This window comes from Triticum aestivum, chromosome 7D (genome assembly GCF_018294505.1).
Source record: "Triticum aestivum cultivar Chinese Spring chromosome 7D, IWGSC CS RefSeq v2.1, whole genome shotgun sequence".
NCBI classification, from domain to species: domain Eukaryota; kingdom Viridiplantae; phylum Streptophyta; class Magnoliopsida; order Poales; family Poaceae; genus Triticum; species Triticum aestivum.
This window is the reverse complement of record NC_057814.1, coordinates 635,835,343-635,840,751: the sequence shown is the minus strand read 5'-3', so window position 1 is coordinate 635,840,751 and position 5,409 is coordinate 635,835,343.

Genomic DNA, 5,409 nt, shown 5'->3' with positions numbered 1-5,409 from the left:
AGGCTCTGATTACCAAATTGTCACGACCCAGCGGAGAGGAGGGGAAGAGGGGATCGAGATCGGATCGGACTAGGTGAGGGAAGCAGGTGAGGGGAGAGCTTGGAGAAGGGGAAAGATAGTTTGATTTCTTAATCACTTGCTGCCTCGATCATTCGATCACCGTACAATAAGTAGCTGCCCACTGGGCTCGCCCTGGGCCACGACCCAACACACACATTACATGGCCTCACGCCCACCACACGGTTGCGGTTCAGTTAACAGCCGTTAACTGAACTGCACTTGCAGTCCGCTGCAGATCGTCATCTGCAGACGTGACATAGGGAGAGGAGCAGGCCTGACATACATGAAACAAATTAGTACTACCAAAATCTGAAATCATGCCACACTCACACTTTGTAATGTAACTTGTTTAACCACCACATACTGTCATTACCTCTGAAATGGTAAGTCATGAACAAGTGTGCAGCTCTTTGTCAAGACATCAAGACAGAAGCTCGCTATTGGTTACATCTTTTTTTCGAAAAGGGGGATCGCCCCGGCCTCTGCATCAGAGTGATGCATACGGCCATCTTATTAACGAAATAAAAGGTTCCAACAAGGTTCCAAAGTCTCCGACTGAAAAGTGGTAAAAAGACAACTCACACAGAGCTAAAGAGGCTAGAAACACAGACTAGCCAAGATAAGACGCCACAACCGGCTGGCGAAAGATAGATAGGTAAACTAATTGCCTATCCTATCACATGACCGCCATCCAAACCGGTTGAAGATATCCCGAGCTACCATCTCCCAGCGGATAGATCCAGTAACCAAATGCTCTCTGGCCTCCATCGGAGTGAGTAACGACCATGAACGGATCACGGCCGTGGCTCGGAAAATAACCTGCAAAAAGTGAATACGTGATGTTTTGTTAAAAACCAAATCATTTCTGCAAGTCCAGATAGTCCACAACAAAGCGCAAACTCCAACACGAATATGTCTCGCTGAGTCAGGCTCAATCCCAGTGAGCCATGTCCCAAATAACGTAGTGACAGAATTCGGTGGAGTAATATTAAAGGCAATGTGAACCGTCCGCCAAAGGACTCTGGCAAACGGGCAATCAAGAAAGAGATGTTTGATCGTCTCGTCCCGATCACAGAAGCTACACCTCGTAGGTCCTGTCCAATTACACTTAATCAAGTTATCCTTGGTTAAAATAACCTGTTTATGGACAAACCACATAAACACTTTTATTTTCAAAGGAACTTTGACAGCCCAAACATGCTTGGAGGTAGGAATGGAGCTCGAATTAATTACATCAATATACATTGATTTAACCGTGAATACTCCAGACCTAGTCAGTTTCCAGCGTAATTCATCAGGTTGTTGAGAAAGATGTACATCCATTAGTCTCCGAACTAGAAGGAGCCGATCTTCCCAACGATTGCCCACTAACGACCGTTTGAACTGAATATTAAGGGGGATAGATTGAAACACCGTAGCAACGAACACCTCACGTCGTTGAACAATGTGATATAAAGACGGATATTGAATGGCCAAGGGTGTCTCGCCGAGCCAAGTATCCTCCCAGAAGCGTGTACTAGCGCCGTTGCCAATAACAACCTTTGTCCTATTAAACAGAGATTGTTTGACTTTCATCAGTCCTTTCCAGAAAGGCGAGTCAGTTGGCCTGACTGTGACCTGGGAGAAGGATTTTGTCTGTAGGTATTTGCTGCGAAGGATTTGGGCCCACATGGCATCAGTCTCAAAAGAAAGCTTCCACAGCCACTTGCTAAGAAGGCATATGTTCTTAACTTCAAGATTTTCAATACCAAGACCCCCTTGGTCTTTCGGTCTACAGATGATATCCCATTTTGCAAGTCTGTATTTTCTTTTTAGATCATCACCCTGCCAAAAGAAACGCGATCGATAAAAGTCCAGTCTTTTCCTAACACCAACTGGGACTTGAAAGAACGATAAGAGAAACATAGGCATACTCGTGAGCACCGAATTAATCAGAATTAATCGGCCTCCGTATGACATGAGCTTGCCCTTCCAGCAACTCAGTTTCTTCTCAAACCGGTCTTCGATGCACTTCCATTCTCTATTAGTCAGCTTTCGATGGTGGATTGGAATACCTAGGTAAGAGAAAGGTAAATCCCCCAAGTCGCACCCAAACAATTGCCTATAAGCCTCCTATTCGTCTTTGGCTCTACCAAAGCAGAACAACTCGCTCTTATGAAAGTTAATCTTTAACCCGGTCAATTGTTCGAAAAGGCATAACACCAGCTTCATATTTCTCGCCTTGGCCAAGTCATGCTCCATAAAGATGATTGTATCATCAGCGTACTGAAGGATGGATACACCTCCATCAACCAGATGAGGTACCAAGCCACCTACTTGACCATTCTCCTTAGCCCTTCCTATCAAGATGGCTAACATATCAACCACAATGTTAAACAGGATAGGGGACATTAGATCTCCTTGTCTTAGGCCTTTATGTGTCTGGAAGTAATGACCAATATCGTTATTCACTTTAATTCCCACACTCCCTTTTTGCGTAAATGATTCAACCTGGCGGCGCCAGGCTTCATCAAAACCTTTCATACGCAATGCCTGTTGGAGAAATGGCCATTTGACCTTATCGTACGCTTTCTCGAAATCCACCTTAAAAATTACACCATCTAATTTCTTGGAATGGATTTCATGGAGCGTTTCATGAAGGACGACCACCCCTTCAAGGATGTTTCTGTCCGGCATGAAGGCAGTTTGGAATTGCTGCACCACAGAATGCGCAATCTGTGTGAGCCTATTAGTCCCGACCTTGGTGAAGATTTTAAAACTAACATTGAGAAGGCAGATCGGCCTGAACTGCTCAATTCTCACAGCATCCGTTTTCTTAGGAAGCAGTGTGATAGTTCCAAAATTCAAGTGAAATAATTGAAGCTGTCCAGAGAACAGATCATGAAACATAGGTAGCAAATCCCCCTTAATAATATGCCAGCACTTCTTGTAGAACTCAACCGGAAATCCATCCGGTCCGGGAGCCTTATTATTTTTCAACTGTGCTATAGCATCAAACACCTCCTTCTCCGAGAACGGGGCAACCAGAATATCATTATCAGCAGCCGAAAGTTGAGGCACATCCTCAGTCCTGGACTCATCGAGGGATACACAGTTATCCTCCGGAGGTCCAAATAACTGCCTATAATACTTGGTTATATAGGTTTTTAGGTTATCCTGTCCTAAAATAGTGCCCTCATCTTGTTCAAGTTGGAATATTCTCTTCTTTCTGTGCTTACCATTAGCAATCAGATGAAAGAATTGAGTATTCGCGTCCCCTTGGACCACTTTGCGGACCTTAGCCCGCAAAGCCCACTTCAATTCTTCTTCGCGGAGAAGTTCTTTCAACCTCTTCTCTGCCTCAGTTTTAACCTGGATCTCAGCAGGCATCAAAATCGTGGATTCGGCCTTAATGTCCAGAGTCTGTATAAGAGAGAGGAGCCTGTCCTTCTCAATCTTATACACCCCACTAAGGTGCTTAGCCCAACCCCGTAAGAAGCTTCTCAAATTCCTAATCTTATTTTGCCAACGCTCAACCGCAGTCCTACCTCCTACACCCTTCGCCCATTCCCTAGCGATCAGGTCCAAGAACCCTTCGCGTTTGAACCAGGCCATCTCAAAAGAAAAGGTGTTTTTGTTTCCCACGTGGTTCGGCTCCCCTGAGTTGACGAACAAGGGTGTGTGATCGGAAAAACCCCGCGAAAGAGCTTGAACCGTCACAAGCGGGAACTTCTGTTCCCACTCCACACTCGCGAGAACTCGATCAAGCTTTTCGTAAGTCGGGTTGGGCAAAGAATTAGCCCAGGTAAACTTTCTACCAGAAAGCTCTATCTCCCTCAGATCCAAGCTTTCAATAATAGTATTGAACATGAACGACCACCTGCCGTCAAAGTTATCATTATTCTTCTCATCTCTCCTCCTAATGATGTTGAAATCACCCCCAACTAAGATTGGAAGCTGCTCGGACCCACAAATCTGAACAAGATCCGCCAAAAACTCCGGTTTAAGCTCGGGCTGTGCGGCACCATAAACCGCCACCAACGCCTAGTTGAAACCATCAACCTTAGACCTGACTCAAAACTTAACCGCGAAGTCGCCCATCACTACACTACGGACTTCAAGCGAATCACATCTCACACCCAGCAAGATACCACCCGATCTTCCTCGCGGAGGGAGGCAATGCCAATCAAAATCAACACCACCCGCAAGAGAGGAAAGAAACTGGGGCGCAAAGTTGTCTCTACCAGTTTCCGATAGAGCAATAAAATCTAAACGATGCTCCAGAGATGCCTCAACAAGAAACCTTCTTTTAGCCAAGTCTTTCAGACCTCTGCTATTCCAAAAGATTCCTTTCATCACTCATCATGAAATTTTTTAGTAGTCCGAATCCTAGCACTCCTACGAACTGCAGAATCGGGATAAATTTTCCATTTCCACTTGCGCTTTGGTTTACTAGGTCCTGACTCCCGATCCTCATAACCGGGCTCAGCGGAACAAACAACTGCATTATCTATGGGCATATCATCGTCCTCAGACTCATGATTGGAGGGTGCTAGATCCACACACATATTATCGGGCACTCTGACCCCTAATGCATCAATCTCATTATCATTCATGGGTTTAACCGCGGCAAGATTACGAATAGTCTCTAAGGCACGCTCCGCCTCCAAATCTAACAAATCATTCACCGAATTGGAAATCTCACTATCTGTAGCCCCGAGTGAAACTCCTAATTGGTTTGCATTATTTATAATTTCCTCATTAGAAAAATGCAATAAAGAATTAGATATGTTGACGGACATACCAGTAGAGATCGCAGCATCATGAAGCTTGGCCGCCCTCATAGCGCACCTCTGCTGCATGTCATCGACCTCCGGAAGCTCCTGAATGCGAGCACTCATCCGCCTCCCCGTCGAGGCCGGGTCCGGGATCCCGCCAAAAGCAACGACCTCCTCCCTAGTAAATCCTCGCGCTGAAACCCGCGAAGGGTCAACCAAGGTTACCGGAGGAGGCGGCTGCGGGCTCCCATACCCCTCGGACAAGTGCCCCAAGCCGAGACCCATAGCAACGGGTACGCTGGGAGGGAGGATGGCGGGGGCCGCCTGCCCGAGCCCTCCTCCCGCCCCACCCTTCGGCGAAGAATGGGTCGTCGTCGTCGCAGGAGACGCGGTCCTCCTGACCGCCGAAAAGGGAGGAGGAGCCAGGGCCACCTGCCCCAAACCCCCCACCCCCAGCGTCTCTGAAAGCGCGGGTGCCGCCTCCACGACCGGAGGAGATGCGGTCCTCCTGACCGTCGACGAGGAAGGAGGAGTTAGGGCCACCTGCCCCAAACCCCCCTCCCCCGACGTCTCAGAAGGCGCGGGCGCCGCC